Source organism: Poecilia formosa, unplaced genomic scaffold (genome assembly GCF_000485575.1).
Source record: "Poecilia formosa unplaced genomic scaffold, Poecilia_formosa-5.1.2 Scaffold106, whole genome shotgun sequence".
In the NCBI taxonomy this organism is placed as follows: Eukaryota; Metazoa; Chordata; class Actinopteri; order Cyprinodontiformes; family Poeciliidae; genus Poecilia; species Poecilia formosa.
Window position 1 is genome coordinate 1,861,693 of NW_006800045.1, and position 16,954 is coordinate 1,878,646.

Here is a 16,954-nt window from a genome sequence, read left to right on the forward strand (position 1 = left end):
TGTAAATGGAAGTTATTGAATTTGTTTTAATTTGTCATGTGATTAATTGATTTATTGCTTACTGTGACGGTTTTGCTTAGAAGCCAAGAAGGATACAACTAGCATGTGGAAGAATGGAGAATCCTTCATTTTTTGTTGGGATTTAAAACCGACAATATGATACAAGATATCGGTATCAACATCAGTATTGGCCGATATTAGATTTCCAACATTTATTTCCATCTTGTTGCCGTTTGTTTCTGGAGGTGAAGGGAGGAAGTTGCCATTTGTCATGTGACAGCAGAAGTGATGCAGCAAAGGATTGTGGGAAGTTTAACTGAAGAACCGAGGAGTGAGCGGTGTAGACATTTTTTTTTCAAAGTTGTGAAAAGGTTAGCAAAATATAAATAATATTGGTAAATATCGGTTAGTGCCATCAACTCACTCACTCTTTGGTTACCTAGCAACTCACTCACTCTGGTTACCTAGCAACGACCTGTTGAGTAACTTGCTCAGCAGCAGGTTGAGGTTTTGCCACTAACTGCTTAAAAATAAACAATGTAGTGGAGTTAAAACTGTGACTAAACAGGAAAAGTTATGCCACAAACTTGGCAGCATTTAAGATATTTAAAACAAAATCACAAATCAGTAATTATTGATATCCACTGATATGAAATACGTATATCATGATACGTTTTTCCAGTCATATCGTCCATAACGGTAACATAAATATCGGCCCAAATTTTCAAATAGAAAACAAGCTTTTTTCTTTCTCTCTCTTTATGCATAATAGAAAATAAAAATAGCAAACTGGATAACTCTAGCAGCATGTAACATATGCCTGTTTGCATTCAGACAGGAGTGAGGTGTGTTAGCATTCAGCTGCCATCCTTTGTCTCCAACACCTGGTCAGGTGTGCGTGAGCTCTCCCGCACACCTGGCTGCTGTAATGAGTCAGGAGGCTAAGAGGCTAATAAGAGCCTAGCCGTCCTCAAACCTCTTTTTAATGAAGGCTAGCAGCTGCGGGGGCTAACGCGGCTAGCTGCCACAAGTTGGGAGAGCTGGCTAAGGATGGGAAGAGAAGTTCGCGGTGAGGAGAACCGAAAACCGGGAGGGAGAAGCAGCGGAAAAAACCGGGAGGAAGGAGAAACGGAGACAGAGAGTCCTGTTTGGTGTTAGCCCCCGCAGCTAGCTCAGAGCTAGCTTCTGTAATGTCACTGCATCGCTGCTGTAAATACATCCCAACAGCCGCCTGTCTCCTTTACACGTGTGGACAGCCGCTAAAAACTCCGTCTTCCCGGGGAGAGAAAAGCCTCTCCCCCCGGCGGACAGCTCACCTGCTCCGGACTCCCGGCCGCAGTCTCACCCCGGCGAGCCCGAGAAGCGGAGAAAAAGAGGCGCCCGCTGCTTTTTTTATTTCCAAGGACACAAAATCGCCATGACAGTTTAGAAAAATGCATAAAAAATTAGCACGCAACGGAGAGGGAGGGAGGGAGAGAGGGATGGGAGGGAGGGAGAAAAGAGGAGTGGAATATCTATTTAATCCACATAAAGCTTCCAGCAGCCCGCACCGCGTTCAGCCTGGATGCGGGACTCCAGCTCCCGTCTGCACCCGCAAACATCATCCCCCCGCATCCCCAACTTAGAGGACGATTCTTACCTAAAATGGCCTCTGCAGCAGCCAAAACACAAACAGCCTTTTTTTAAATTTCACTGGGAAGTTTGGCTGCTGCAGCCAGCCTAACCTCGGCTCTCCGGATCTCACATTTTCCATTGGCTGCAGCCTTTAGCGCAGCTGGCTTCCCGCATGTTTCCATTGGTCCCGCAGCTGTCACGCAAAGCAAGCCGAGCCGGGTTTGTCTGAGAGCTATCGCGGCACCCCCGGGCTGTTTCTTTTTTCTTTTTTTTTTTCCCTCCCTTCTCACTGAATCGCATTGCTGTGTGTCTGGGTTTTGTTCTTACCGCAGAGCTGCGGGAGGATCCAGTCCGCTTCCCACCGCAGGATCCGCCGTTCCCCCCTCTAATGCAACAAAGCCGAGGGGTTTGCATTTCTCCGCCGCTGCCTGCTGCATCCACCAATCATGTCGCTTTTTGCTCCTCCATCATTGCCGGGTCTGAAGGGCGGAAGGAAAGAAAAGCAAAGCGGCATTCCAGGTTCCGCTTCCCGGATGCTCAGCCTGGCTGCGGGGCTGGAAACCGCTGGAAGTCGGTGCTCCGGCTTACGGTCATTGTAGGTAGGAAGAAAGGAGCAAATTTCCGCCAAAAAACCCTCAAATTTTTACATTAGGGTAAGACATTTTCTAGAAAAAAAAGTTGGAGATTCTTTGAGCTCAGAAGCTGTAAATGTGCAAGAAAAAACTCGGAAATTTTTNTTTTCCAGAAAAAAAAAACTTGGAACTTTTTCTAGAAAATATCTAAAAACTCAAACAAAGCAAAAATAAAAATTTGATTAATCTTAGAAATTTTCAAGAAAAGTTTGGAGATTCTCTGAACTCAAAAAGTAGACAGTTTGTAAGGAAAAAAATCAAAAATTGTGATACTAATGAATCTCAGAAATTTTATGGAAAATTTTGAAAATTTCTGAACTATATCAGTTGAAAATGTTGAGAAAAAATTCAAACTTTGAGATTAATCTCAGAAATGTTATAGAAAAAACAAGCACATTTCCTGAGCTCAAAAAATTTGTAAGAAAAAGAAATGAAATTTTTTAGATTATTCAGAAATTTTCTGGAAACAAACTTGGAAATTTCAGAACTTAAATGGTTGTAAATGTTTGAGGGGAAAAAACTCAAATATTGAGATTAATCTTAAAAAATTTAGAGGGGGGACAAGAATATTTGCTGAAAATTTGTACATTTGTTATTTAAAAAAATCTGAAATTTTTAGATTAACAAATCTCAGAAATATTTTAGAAAAACCTTTGCAGGAAAAAAATCAAATTTTGAGATTTCTCTTAGAAAGTTTCTAGAAAAATGTTGATGATTCTCAAGAGTTCAGAAAGTTCTACATTTCCAGGAATAAACGCAAAATTCAAGATTAATTAATCTCAAGTTTTCTAGAAAAATCTTGGATATTTCTGAGGTCCAAAAGTCATAAATGTGCAAGATCATAAAAATTTTGAGATTGATCTAAAAAACTTGGTCATTCTTTGAACTCAAAAACTTGTGCATTTGTGAGGAGAAAAAAAATTAATTTTGTGATTATTCTAAAATTTTCTTGAAGTTTCTGAGCTCCAAAATTGTAAGGGTGATTAATCTCATTTTCAACATATAAACATATAGAAGTTGAAATTTGCAAGGGAAAAACAATTTAATTTTCTTGGAAAAATTTTCAGTAGTCAAAAATTTGAAACTCAAATTTTCAAGGTTTTTCCAGATTTTGGAGATTTAATAATCATCTAATCTAACATTTTGAGCTCAGAATCTCCCAATTTTTTTTGTAGAAACTTTCTGCAAGTTTTTTTTAGAAACTTTTTTTTTTAGCTCAATCTAAAAATTTCAGATTTTTTTTGGCAAAAAAATTACTTTTATCCTACTGTCTTGTTCTACAATGGCCCTGTTGTTGTCACCTTTCAGCCGAACTTTCACCCTTTTTTTTTTTTTACCTACAATGTACCGTCGTAGGTACAAGAAAACATTTTATCTCTGTCAGTTTCACCTGCAGAGCAAATATTCTCCGATCAGTTCCTATTCTGTCAATAAAAACATATAAATCAGTGTTCATGCATTGGCTTTGCATTTTTACATTTCCTGACAAAAAAGACAAACAAGTGTCAAAGTTGAATTTCTATGACCAACCCTTGCATCAAAATCTAACATGGCTGCCATGTTAGATAATGATCAATATTATCTGATATTGATAATGTGTCTATTGTTATTGATTTATTGCCCAGCCCCAAAGTTAATCAAATGTTTGCTCTGTCCATGAATCTCATTAAGACGCTCTGGATCTCTGAATTTTATTATTTCATTTTCATTTTTAGGTCTTAAAGACCTGACACAAGAGAATTAATACATTTCCTTAAATGGAACATTGTTTTTCCAATCCAATTTTATTTATGAAGCACTTAAAAAAACATAGAAAAATAAGGATAAAATACTAAATTTGATCAAAAAGACAAAGCTAAAATTACAATTGCAAATATTAAGAACAGTTAAAGGAGAAAGACATAATGAATTCAACAACTTGCATGACGTCATGTTTTTATTGAAAGTGACAAAAAAGCACATAGTTGCAACCAAAAAATATTTTTTCAACTCTTAACGTTAAAAAATATTCTGTTTTAAGACGTTGCTTATTCACTAACTGATTGATGCAACAATAATTAATCCCAAATTACCTTGGTAATAAGAGGCTAACATTAAGCTTCTGAAATATTCCCAACCTCAATTAATCTGAACGTTTGTGGACTTTGTTTAGAAAACGAGTTCAGTACAGCAACAGTTAACATTTAGATGTAAAATTAGCTAAAATGCACAACATTAATAAGTCAAAATCATATATAAAACGTAAAATTCCCATCTGTGGTTTTATTTATCTGATATGCTAAAGCCTCGTACTTGTAAAAAAAAAACAGAGCTGATCCTAACACCGCAGTTAAACATGGCAACAGAGAAAAAGGGGTGGAGCTGTCAGTTACTGGTTGCTATGGTAACCGCCAGTGGTCAAGAGCATTGTTTAAGTTAATACAGCAATAAATGTCTGGAGAAAACAATTTCTCAACTAAACAAAAGAAACACCCTTTCATATTGCTCAACCTTCTCTCTATCGGTAACATCTACTGAGAATTTCAGTCAGTAGATGACTGAATTTTCTTACATTTTTATGTGATTTTTACTTAATCTTGATGTTTTTTCTAACTTATAGTTTCAGTTATATTTACTTACAGTACATATTTTCCAGGCACTTAAGTAACTATGTTACATTCAGTTGTTACAAAAATGCTTTATATGTGACTTCTTAATTTAATGCCTTAAAATTGGGCCTCTGTCTCTTTAAAACTACTGATCTTTATAAAGCTCTGCCTTCAGGAAGTCATCCCAACATGGCTCCTCTGTTAACCGCTTAACATTTTTACTAGTTTTGCCCTGAGAAGTAGCTCCTATAATGAGCTCAGCAGTTTGCTAAATGCTGCTGGCTAGTCTGAAGGAGCTCTGTGTGGGAGGAGCTGCGCCTTGAAGGCGGGTCTAGGTCCACTCAGGCGTTTTACCGTTGATGGTTGCCATGGAGATTAAGAATTTCTCAAACATGCATAAAATAATCAAAACAACAATCTGGGTGATTTTTTGATGAAGGAATAACATTGTAACAATTTTACATGATGCTGCCCCTTTAAGTTCTTTTGTTAATGTACTAGCTACAATTACTCATGTTAGCTAAATTTTTTAGTTGTAGTTATGCAATTGATGAAGTACATTAAGATACTAGACTGGTTTTTGACTGCACCAAAAATTTAAAGTAAATGTTTTTTTTTATTATTTTTAGAGTTGCTTATTATTATTATTATTATTATTATTATTATTGTTATTGTTCTGCATTTGCTTTATTTTCTTGCTTTTCTGTGCATGTACATGCTTTTTATCATTTTAAATAACTACATGGTCCAGCTGAATCAATGTTAGTAAGTTTTTTCAGTGAAGCAGATCATCTTTTGCAGAACACACATTTAAAAAAAAAAAACATCCACAAGAGAATCAAACACAACTACAGAGATCGATGAATGAATTTCATGGTGGAAGGATTTCAGAGGGAAAAACTGAATCACAGCAGACAGAATATTAAATAAAAACAGTGAAAGTTTAATGTGAAGCTGAGGTTAGACTCACAGTAACGCTGCTGCAGTCACAGTGCAGCAAATGATTCCTGCAGACGCCGTCCCTGCATACATAATTAGCAAGGCAGCCATTGGAGATGTTTACCCGACTTTCAGTGTTTTGTGACTCTTCCGGATGAAGACGGAAAAGCTGCACCATGCAGGAAAAAAAACAACTTATGATTAAATGTGGATTTAAACTCAAAACTCTTATCTGAAAAGCAACAATTTTTTTTTTGTTTTTTAGTTGTCCTGATCTAATTTACTGCATAATATTGGGGGAAAAAAACAACTACCAAACTGTGGTGTTTGAAGATGAAATCTCAGGGAATACACTGCAAAAACTACGAAATCTTATCAAATAATTTTTGGTCTAGTTTAGTGCAAAAATCTTAGTCAACTAAAAATAAGACAAAACTAACTTAAAGTGGCTGCACAGGTCCCCCACACCAACAGGGGGCCCCCAAGAGCATCAGGCTAGCATGATAAAACACATGTATAAATTTAAAATAACAATAAACTAACTGCCATCAAACATGGAAAAACGATTTCTGTTATTTTTACAGTTGGTACATATAATAGATTAAACTCTCCCTGCTGTTGCCACTATTGAGGAAATATAAGTTATCAAACTTGTTCACTGTAAACTTAGTGTTTATCGGCTGATGTTACCTTTCAGATTATCATGGATCAGTAAATTCTCCTGTTATGAGAGACCATTTGTAATCATTTCGTTTCATGTAATATAATTTATTTGTTAGTAAACATGTGTTTTTAATTACAAATTTCTGATAATCATTGAGTGGATTTTTTTTTTTTATTCAATTGAGATAAGGGATTAACAGTAAATAAACGTTTACTTCTTCCTACTCCTTTTCAAACTGAAAAGTAGTGATAAGCTAATTATTTTGTTATTGGTTATGCATTTCTCCTGTCCTACTGGTGACTTTTTGTTTTTAAAAATCTGTTTGATATAAATGACTAAATGCAAATAATTAGAACAACACTTAAATACCACTCTGCCTTCAACCTTATCCCTGCTGCATAAAGTAGCTTAGGAATGATGAAGAATCTGATGTTGACATGTTGGAGTGGGGGGCCCACAAATGAAACTCTATGGGGCCCCAAAAGGTTTTAGACCAGCCCTGCTTAGAAGAAACTTTTACTTCTAAGCAATAAAGAAATAGAAAAAAAAAAGAACCTCCTTTAAAAAAAATCCCTAAAAAGGAATTTTCCCAAAGGAAAAAATAATTCAACTAAAAAAAGAAAAAAAAGGCCTAAAAAGGAAAAATCAATATTAATAAATTGTTGCCTTAAAACAAACTCCTATTTCTTGCTGAAAAGCTACTAATAAGTTAGTTTTGTCTTATTCGAGTGTAAAATTTGCACTAGAAACCAGACCAAAAACATTTGGGAAGATTTTGTGTTTTTATAGTTTGGTCACTGGATTCATTGCAAAAAACACAAAATCTAAGTATTTTTTTTCTAATATCTTGGTACACTTAAAATGAGACAAAACTAACTTACTAGTAACTTTTCATAAAGATACAAGAGTTTGTTTTCAAACAATAATTCAATAACACTGATGAAAATTGTAAGTTAGTTTTGTCTTATTTAAGTGTAATTAGATATTTGTACTAGAAAATAGACCAAAAATTCTCGGTAATATTTTGTGTTTTTGCAGGTTGAGGTGAAGTTTCTGTTTGATATTCATCTGTTATTAGTAAAGAACAATTTTCAGCATTGTTCAAAGTCATTTTTTGCTTATTTCCTAACCTTTTGCAGTTCATAATAGTTAGCTGAAAAACTCAAAACTTCCTCCATATTTTTGCATTTTCTCCTTAAAGTCCAAAATCATCTCCTCCTCCTCTTCCTTTGTTCTCAAACAGAGGACAAACAGTTGCTCATAATTGCTGCAGCGCTGCTAAAAACCAGCAGGTGTTTGCAGATTTTTTACAAGATTTCATACTCTAAACTCTGATTTCCTCTAAAGTTTCTGAACAGAACAGTTTTCCTTGGGAACAGGAGATGTTTTAATCACCAAATTGAAGGAAAATTTAATCGTAAAATGGGGGGAAGCTAAGAAAGAGGAGATGTTCTGGTCAGGAAAGAGTTAATGTGCTCCTGCAATCCCTGCAGATCCTGTCTGCTTTCTCCTTCCTCTCCTCTTCATCCCTCCTCCTCTGCCTCCCGCCTTCCTTCCTCCAGTCGCTTTGGCCCTGAGCCCAGAAAGAGCTGGAAGACCCAGCGCCGTTTTTTTTTTTTTTCCGCTCACCACACTCCCAAAAATGTCCAGATTAGTTCAGAGAGTTTCCTTTTGAATTTCCTCCTCCTCTAGCACAGAACTCAGCAGGACGTCCGCATAAACGACCAAATAAAACTATTTCTGTATGTTTGTGTTTGTAGTGGTAGTCGTCTGACCTCGCGCTGTAACACCTAGTGAGCTAATGATCCGCCACGCAGCAGCAAACCTCCTCCTTTCTCTCATTTTGTGGTTTTAAAGATGCCTAAAACAAAACCCCACTGCCATTTATTTAAAGGTTTGAGTTTACGACGTAATGTTTAAACTGTGAAAAATTGTTTCCCCACCATAACAACTTTTTCTGGGCTTTTTTATTTTTTGGCGAAAGACCGCGTTTAAAATTTTAATATCAGGGGAAAAAATGCTGAAAATGCTAGTCTGATTATTTTATTAATGAAAAGACAAATTATCCAAATCTATCTGACTTTAAGCTAAATCACCAGTTATTTTCCCCCAGACTCTGCTGGGGTTGCTAGGTGATGAGCGGAATTCTACTGGGGTTGCTAGGTAGCGGGCGGAACTCTGCTATGGTTGCTTGGTAACGGGCAGGGCTTAGCTGGGGTTCCTAGGTCTTTGAAACAGCTCATTTTCAGACAGCAAAAAACATTAACATATTGACAATGTTGACGATGTTTTTAAAGTGCTTGGGTTGTTTTTAGATGCAGTGGAAACCCAAATGTAAGTACAAAGACGTGCAAAAGTGAATTTTGCTTATTACTTCCCCTTTAAAATGAACATGTTTGAAAACATGAAATGGGCTTAAACGTCTTTAAAGGGGCAGCATGGCGTGAAATCAACTGTTTTTTAATCTTTCCATCATGTTATAACGTCATCTAAAACAAACCTGGAGTGTTGCCTTGATTGTTTCATGCATGTTTGAGAAATCCTTTAATCTCCATGGCAACAATTCAGCTGTGCAAAACGCCTCGGTGGATGTGGACACACCTTCAAGGCACAGCTCCTTCCCCACTCAGCTCCTTCAGACTAACCAGCAGCAATTAGCAAACACCTGGTGGATCTTTGAATCTAATTATACTGTCCACTTTTCAGTGAAATGCTGGTAAAAATGTCAGAGGGTTAATAGAGGAGCCATGTTGTGATGAATTCCTGAAGGCAGTGTTCCTGTAAGAACAGGAGTTTTTAAAGAGTCCAAGGCCCAACTTCAAGGAGTTAAATTACAAAGTTATATTTCTTTTAAGCCATATTTGATATTTAAAGCATTTTTATAACATAGTTTCTTGATTCTTGCTATGTCCCTCCAAAATACAAAATAATTCCCCTTTAAGAAACAACATATTTTGCTCTGAAAAAAAGATGTTTCCATTGCTAAAATATATTAAAAAAACAAGAGTTTTTTTCTAAATTGAGGTGATTCCATTCAGCAAATTTATGTTGGAAATGTCAAATTGTGCAACTATGTGGTGAATGGAAACGCATCTAGTGAAAAAAACCGAACAAACAGGATATGTAAGAAAACAATCAAGAACTGACTGAGACAGAAAGAAAACAGAAACTAAAAGTTGAAACGTCTTTGGATCATGAGGTCCTTCATGACTTGCATAAGGAGTATAACATTGACATTTCTGCTGTTTCTGATGATGAAATTAAAGGAGAAAAATAAAAAAACTACAGATGTCATTTGAAGGAATCCTCTATATGTTCAAGCGCATCGTGTTTTGACTTGACTTGTTACTTTAAACATACAACATCTCATGTAAATGTTGATTTTTCTTCTGTTTTTTTCCAGATTTAATCCTTTTGTTCAGTCCAAAAATTATACTGGATCAGAAATTTGCATTTAAGTTCCTCCTTCAAAGTCACAAACTACTTGGAAAAACTTTGGCTGAACAAGATCTTTGAGATTTATTACACCAGATTACTAAACTAACAAAAAGCAAAATTTATTTTCAAATATTTTAGGTGATCATTAAAATCACCTAAATTTTTGTAATTTTTATGCAAAACTTGCACAAAATGCAAACTGGAGCATGTTATTCTTAAACCTTTTCATAAAATCTTGCAAAAACACATCATCTCCAAAAGTTGAACTTTTGTTAATTTCCAGGTATAACCAGTCATATTTCAGGGGGGAAATAACGGTCATGATTTGTTCCTTATCAAAATAAGATAACTTACTAGAAAAACATGGAGGGATCCCAGCAATGGGGTCGATAAAGTTTCTGTTTCTGCTACAGCTTTAGCTAACATGCTAAACCTGTAAAGATGAGCTCTCATGTTCACATGCTAAAAATGTTTGCAGTATTTTTAGTTGGCTGCTGCAGCTTTGAGCATCAACCTGGTGGCCTACTTTATTTTTACTCTGCAGCAGGAGCGGCAAACTCCTTTTCAATTTGGGCCATAAATGTTCTCAAAGCGCTGCTTGTGATAAAACACAACAAACTGTTAAAATTTTAGTAAATAACGGTCTCTGCAGTTTGATCAGTACTTCTTAAAATTAAATTATATTGGACATATTTTCACACTGATAAGTCCCTCCAGGATTTTATATTTGTTTTGATGAGTTTTTGTGATAAAAATGTCTGAATTTGTTGTGCTAATTTAGAAATATTTGCAAGGCATTTTGTAATCTTTGCGCTCATATAAATAACAGAATATTAAACTCATTCTAGATAGAAACAAGCAAATTAAGTTTTCTAAAAAATTTAAATTAAATTTCTGAGTTTGACAAGGCCAAAATTTGTGAGATAATTCTGAAATAAAGATTAATCTTAAAAAAAAGGGACATTTTTGAGTTTGAAAAGTCAAAGATTTGTGAGCAAAACATTCAAAAATCTTTTAAATTTCTGAGTTTGAAATTTTTTGACTTGAAACTTGCTGAGGCAGCAGAGTGGTGCAATTAAAAAATACTGCCACCTGCAGGTCAGAGTTAGCATCACTTGAACCCAGCGATTTTGATAATTGTGTAAAATTTGCAAAAACAAACTCAGCTGGGCATAGTGAGAAAAAAATCTGAGGATCTGAAAATTTTGCGCTAATTTCTATCATCCAAAAATCGTGAAAAACTGCAGAGCTTGGTTGATGTAATTTGCCGGTAAACAGATAAATACAACTTTGATTTGATTGATAAAATATTTAAGCTCACAGCGGTTATCTGGATGGTTTTATTTATTCGTCCCTTTAGAGTTCAGAGGGACATAAAAGAGCTGAAAGGACTAATAATATTAATCGTGATTAATCGCTTATTAAAACAGTCAACTAAATTAGTAATCGATCAGTCATTAACTGGAGAATACAACCTCAAAAAGCCATTTGGTGAAAAAAACCCCCAACATATTCAGAGCGTGTGAGTTTTGGGTAAGTTTTAATTTCACGTGGTTTAAATTCTGGAAAAAAAAAAACTTTTTCTACCCAATTATAAACCACTTAATACAAAAATAGTCACTAGATTATCTGAACAATGTGCTGATGCCAGATCAGCCAGGAAAGTTTTTCACAAGTTCATGTCAAGCGTTCACTAAAGCAATGCCAATGTCGGGTTTCAGGCAATTAAATGTTTTATTATTTAAAAAAGAAACTGAACTATTCCTTTATTTGCATATTTTAATGTATTTCTAACATTGTATGAAAAATCTGCAGAATGTGGCCATTTTAACCAATTAATCGTCAGAATAATTGATTAATCGTCAAAATAATTGATTAATTGATAGCTAAAATAATAGATGCAGCCCTGCTTTTATTATTCTATATATTAGTTTACTTTTAACTATTTCAGTGTCCTTCCCCTGTAAATGTCTTTATTTACCCCAAAGAAATGAAGCTCATTTAGTCAATTTGACATGTTTAGTTGACTTTAAATGGTGAAAACCAGCAGCGATGAAACTCTGGGTTTAGTTTTTCAGGACAACAGATTCCACAGGGAGGACGCGAAGCTGCATCGCTGCTGTTTACGGTGCGAATGTAAAATAATGACATGCAACGAGTTTTCCTCGTGTTTCTTTAACAAGCGGTTGGCAGTGAAGGCGGCCATGTTTCGTCGCTCCTGTCTGAATCCGTGCAGACAGATGCTGCTCCGCTGCTGCAGCTGCTCTCGGGGAACCTTGGCCTGGTCCATGGCTGTTGCCACGGCAACGGATGCTGATGCGCCGAGTCTTGGGCATGTCGCCATGGCGCTGCTGTGGAGGGGGATTGAAACGTGCTCAAAACAACAGCAGAGAGAGAAAGACAGATGCATTTCAGAGGAATATGCTGAAATGTTTTGTCTTTGTATCCATTTTAATTTTTTAATTTTCTTTTTGAGAACAGTTAGAGAACTAATTGTTCTCTAACTGGTTATTTGTCAATCAATACCTCTCTCTGATAGTCTGTAATGTTTGCTTTCTAAGTACAAACGAGTAATAATAATATTAGCTATTTCTCAGAGAAATCCTGAGCTACAAATTGTTGCTTTGAAAAGTTTCAGAATAATTTTCTGAGGTTTGGGGATTTATTTCTATTTACAAACAATGTTTGAATCCCAAAACAACAGAATTTCCACCCTGAAATATTACAATTTTCACAAGCCTGTGGTGAAATAGAAGGATTCATGGGTAACCCGTTAAATACTCTTTTACAACATGTAATCAAAACCATCAACTGGCTAAATGAGCACCTACTCAGTTTTATTGGCATGTTTACTGTTGGCAGCAGCAGAAAGAGAAAACTATCAGGATGGCAAATTATCTCAAAAGATGCAAATATTTGATGAAAATCTGGTGATTTCTTTAATAACTAAACTGTAGATAACATCAGTAAGTCAGGACTCCTAAAGCATACTGCCTCAGTTTACGGAGGAATATTAGTGCCATGAAGAAGTTCTGACTTTAATCTCAAAATCAGAATATTTAAATTGTTTGTTACATGAGGAAAATCTAGTCTTAAAGCTCAAATCAACAAATACATTTGAGAAAGGCAATTTTTAATAGTCCAATTTTTTAACAGAACATTTCTGAGATTAATCTCTAAATGTGGATAACATGAAGGATTACAAATCCTACCACAAGGAAGAGACAATTATTTTCACACACTGGCAACATAGTTGACACCTAATAATGTTTGATTATTCATTTGGATTTTGACATAGATTGGCACAGAATTAGGATTCTGAGATTAAAGTCAAAATTCTGAGACTCACCTATTTTTATGCAAACTTGTTTAACTTAAATAATTAATAATAAAAGACAAAGTAAAGTAAATTTCACCTGGACTTTTGTTTGTAGTTTTCTCTCTTTGCCTCTGAAACCTTGGATCCTCCCTCAGCTTCTTCGTGCTCCTTTTAAAGGGCCGGGCCCCCCATGTTGGGAACCACTGACATGAAGACAAAGTGATTATGTGAACAAAATCTAAAAATAAAACATGCAGATCTAATGACATTTACAACGGATGCATCATTTCAGAAAGCCTCTAGGAGAATCTGACTGATTTCTTATCTAAACAGAAAAACATTTTCCTGTTTTTTTATGAAAATCAAAGTTTGGTCTGATGGTAAAAATGTGTCATTCAGTAGCTAACAGCAGAGGGCATCATGCTACAGAGGTAGAAAATATGTTTCTGTTTCTGCAGCACAAAAAACATATCTACATCAAAAATGGCAATAAAAATTCATTTTTATATCATTAAAGGTTTTTATTGCTTTAACCAAATTTGTAGCCTGTGTTTTTTCTTTCTAAAGTTAATTTGACTTAAGCATCGATTTTAGACTTATGAGGTGAAAAATAGAGAAATTATGAATATGTTTTGGGGGAAATAAGATTTTTATTTCAACGAAGGACCAACGGTGCATTAATAATATGAGTAAAGTTGCTCTAAAAACAAAACCAAGTCGAAGCATAGTTCAAGTCTGTTTGTCTCTGATTTAATGAGTCATCTGATTAATATTGTTTTAAATTTAACTTTTTGGTTGTGGTTTTTTAGCTTAGTTTTTTAGCAAAAGTTGTTGAACAATTATCTTAAGACAGGATATGAGATAAAGATGCAAGTTTACCATAAAAAATGTCTCAAAATTAAGAGTAAAAAGTTGCTATATTGAGAAAAAACTTGATTTATGAATACAACCAGTTCCAGTTGTTTACCCAAACTTTCTTTCTGACAAGTGGAAAACCTTAAAGGGGCAGAATAATCTAAAGCCGACTGTTTTTTATCTTTCCGTCATGTTGTGACTTTTTCCCTCATCAGAAACAAACCCAGAGTGTTGCTTTGACTCTTTCATGCATGTTTGAGAAATCCTTAACTACTCTGTCTCCATGGCAACCATTCAGCTGTGTAAAACACCTGGTTGAACCTAGCTCCGCCTTCAAGGTGTAGCTCCTCCCTACTCAGCTCCTTCAGACTAGCCAGCAGCAATCAGCAAACACCTGGTGTGTCTGCTGAGCTCATTATAGGAGCTGCTTCTCAGAGTAGCGCTAGTAAAACCATTAAAGGGTTAATAGAGGAGCCATGTTGGGATGACTTCCTGAAGGCGGAGCTTCAGAAAGAGCAGAAATAGAGACACAATTTCAAGGCGTTGAATTACAAAGTAAAATTTCTTTTGTCATATTTGATATAGAGCATTTTTATAACAACTGAACAACACAGTTACCTGGCACTATGTGCCTGAAAACACATAATACTGCAGCTTTACCCTTCATTCTGGTCGCAGCAGACGTGCAGCAGAAACACGCCCGTATATCCGATCACCAGCTGCTGCGTGTGCAGAGGGAGTGGAGCAGCATAAACAGGATGCCGGCGTCTCTTCGCTCTTATCTGTGCCTCACATGTGTTGGTGAGGCTGTGAACGGGCCAGCTGATGCAGCATGTGTGAATACCGAGTCTGTGTGTGTGTGTGTGTAGGTGTGGGTGTGTGAGTGTGTGTGTGTGTGTGTGTCAGCGTCTTACTGACCAGGCAGATTTGTATATCTATATTTATGTGTGTCTGTTTTCAGTTACACACTGGGTGACACTTCTTTTTATTAAACATGGTAACATTGTAAGCAGATTTAATGTTGAGATGAATAAAACGTGTTTAAATCACAGAGGCGTTTTAAAGGCGTGCAGTCGCAACACAAACATCTCCTGTGAAAACTAAAAGGTGTGTCACGGAGAGTTGTAATAGAGAAATGGCTGCTTTCTCAGATTCAGCTTTACTGGCCAGGTTTGTGTTTATAAACCATGAATTTTATTTCACATTTTCACAGCATTCAGACACTAAAGGTGACCAACAGTACTTTCTTGAACAGGTTAGGGTAGATTTATGGGTTACAAAACAAGTTAATTACATTTATTGCATAAAGGTATTCCTACATAATCAGATTTCAGTCTCTTCAGTTTTGGAAGATGCGTAATCAAACAACTGTGTGTCTTTGAAAAGCAGAAGTGGAGCCTCCAGCACAACAAACAAGGATCCACTAAGTGGTTTCAGGATGGTAATTTAACAACAAAACACTTGTCTTTGCCAGCAGCCATTGTAAAACGCATACAGTGTTAAAACCAGCTGACCAAACGTGCTGGAGCTCAGCTTAGAAAATCCATGTAAACTCTGGTGACGTTGAATGTATATGTGAACCAAGTGGACCAGACATCGTCCCAAAAGCAGGAAGTGGACTACAGAGCAGGGCATTCTGGGTAAATACAACTAAAACAAACACAGTAGGTTAATGCTAGAGGGAGAAATGGCTTGAGAAATCTGCCAACCACTAAAATTTAACACCACTTCATTTTTGTTTGCATTTCACAAAGGAAGTTGTGCTCAACGTCTTCTTCAGAGGTTTTTGTGTATTCTCCTTCAGTGGTTCTTGGTGCAGCGCCCCCACAGGTGAGGAGGGAAACAGGTTTTTCAAAGGGTTTGGTTGGTTTGACTCAGTACAGCTGAAAATTTGGCCTCCAATCCAACCAAACCTACTGGACTATCAGGACTGAAGACATCCTGAATGAGGCTGTCAGGACGGCTTTAATTTAACTGCAAGTTTCAGAGACTGAAAGTCTGGTTTTCTCAGAGCCAGAAGAGAGAAACGGGGCTGGATGTGGTGGCTTTTAACAACTCCACATTTTTCTCTTTATTCTCATGGGCTGCGCATTTCTTCAAAATGGCCGTGTGAACCACAAACACGACTGCAATTAAAGCAATGCATACAACACAAATAATTAGATGCCCAACAAACATTAAACTCCTTTGTTCTTAATAATTGGACTCAAACGCCTCCCAGTCAGGAACTAAACATGTTTTAGGTTATTTCCAAACACACGGAGGTGGTGACCCTCCTTCCAGGGTGCAATATTTATTTGGAGAAATGCGTGGCCATCAATCAGATCACTGATGTATGAGGTCTGAGTCGGAGCCAAGTTCTGTAGTTTAAAGCCAAACATGATACTCACCAAGCGGAGCCGGGGGGAAGGGGAAGAAAAGAATGGAGGAAGGGAAGAGTGGGAGACCTTTCTATAAAAAAACCCTAAAAATGGGAGAACTTAAAAAAGAGACAAACAAAACAGCAGTTTAAATGTCAGAAAGAGAAAAAAAGAAATGTAGCTGCATGAATAAATGACAGTTTGAAAAACATTCACTTACAGAGGATGTTAAAATAAAAAGAAATATAAAATATCTGTGGATGACAGAGGGAGAAGTGTGGAAAGGGCCGAAAGAGGAGGAGAGAAACCCAGAAAAGGGAGTGGAGGGACAGCTGAGAGGCAGAGCTAAGGCGAGAGGCAGAGCTGGAAAAATAAACGTTTCTCACACAACAAATGAGGAGAAGAAGAAGAAACAGTTTCCACATTGTTCTAAAACCCAGCAGAGCTTCTGCAAGACCGAGCGCTATCAGGACTGAACAGGCGGCTGCCAAACCCATCCCCACACACACACACACACACACACACACACACACACACACACACAC

At 36.6% G+C, this 16,954-nt stretch overlaps 2 protein-coding genes and 1 long non-coding RNA gene across 16 annotated transcripts in view; 1 reads left to right on the plus strand and 2 right to left on the minus strand.

Moving 5' to 3' along the window:
- Positions 1 to 2,344, minus strand: part of chd6 (chromodomain helicase DNA binding protein 6) — an 80,934-nt gene extending 78,590 nt beyond the window's left edge. For 4 of the 6 annotated variants that reach the window (XM_016675121.1, XM_016675122.1, XM_016675118.1 and 1 more), the window contains exon 1: positions 1,317 to 2,344. The gene's annotated coding sequence lies outside the window, so the exon portion shown is untranslated. The remainder of the gene's footprint in view (positions 1 to 1,316) is intronic. The other 2 variants (XM_016675119.1, XM_016675120.1) reach the window with 2 other exon arrangements.
- Positions 2,345 to 11,879: 9,535 nt separating this feature from the next.
- LOC103143252 (uncharacterized) overlaps positions 11,880 to 16,954 on the minus strand; it is a 20,425-nt gene continuing 15,350 nt past the window's right edge. The window contains exons 1-3 of one of the 3 annotated variants that reach the window (XR_001663013.1): positions 14,710 to 15,744; positions 13,292 to 13,397; positions 11,880 to 12,226 (exon numbers count right to left, since the gene is read on the minus strand). This is a non-coding gene — a long non-coding RNA (uncharacterized LOC103143252). Of the gene's footprint in view, positions 12,227 to 13,291; positions 13,433 to 14,709; positions 15,745 to 16,954 lie in introns of those variants that run through there. The other 2 variants (XR_476774.2, XR_001663012.1) reach the window with 2 other exon arrangements.
- Positions 16,783 to 16,954, plus strand: part of ripor3 (RIPOR family member 3) — a 37,214-nt gene continuing 37,042 nt past the window's right edge. For all 7 annotated transcript variants that reach the window (XM_016675135.1, XM_016675136.1, XM_016675137.1 and 4 more), the window contains exon 1: positions 16,783 to 16,954. This exon is cut by the window's right edge and continues 151 nt beyond it. The gene's annotated coding sequence lies outside the window, so the exon portion shown is untranslated.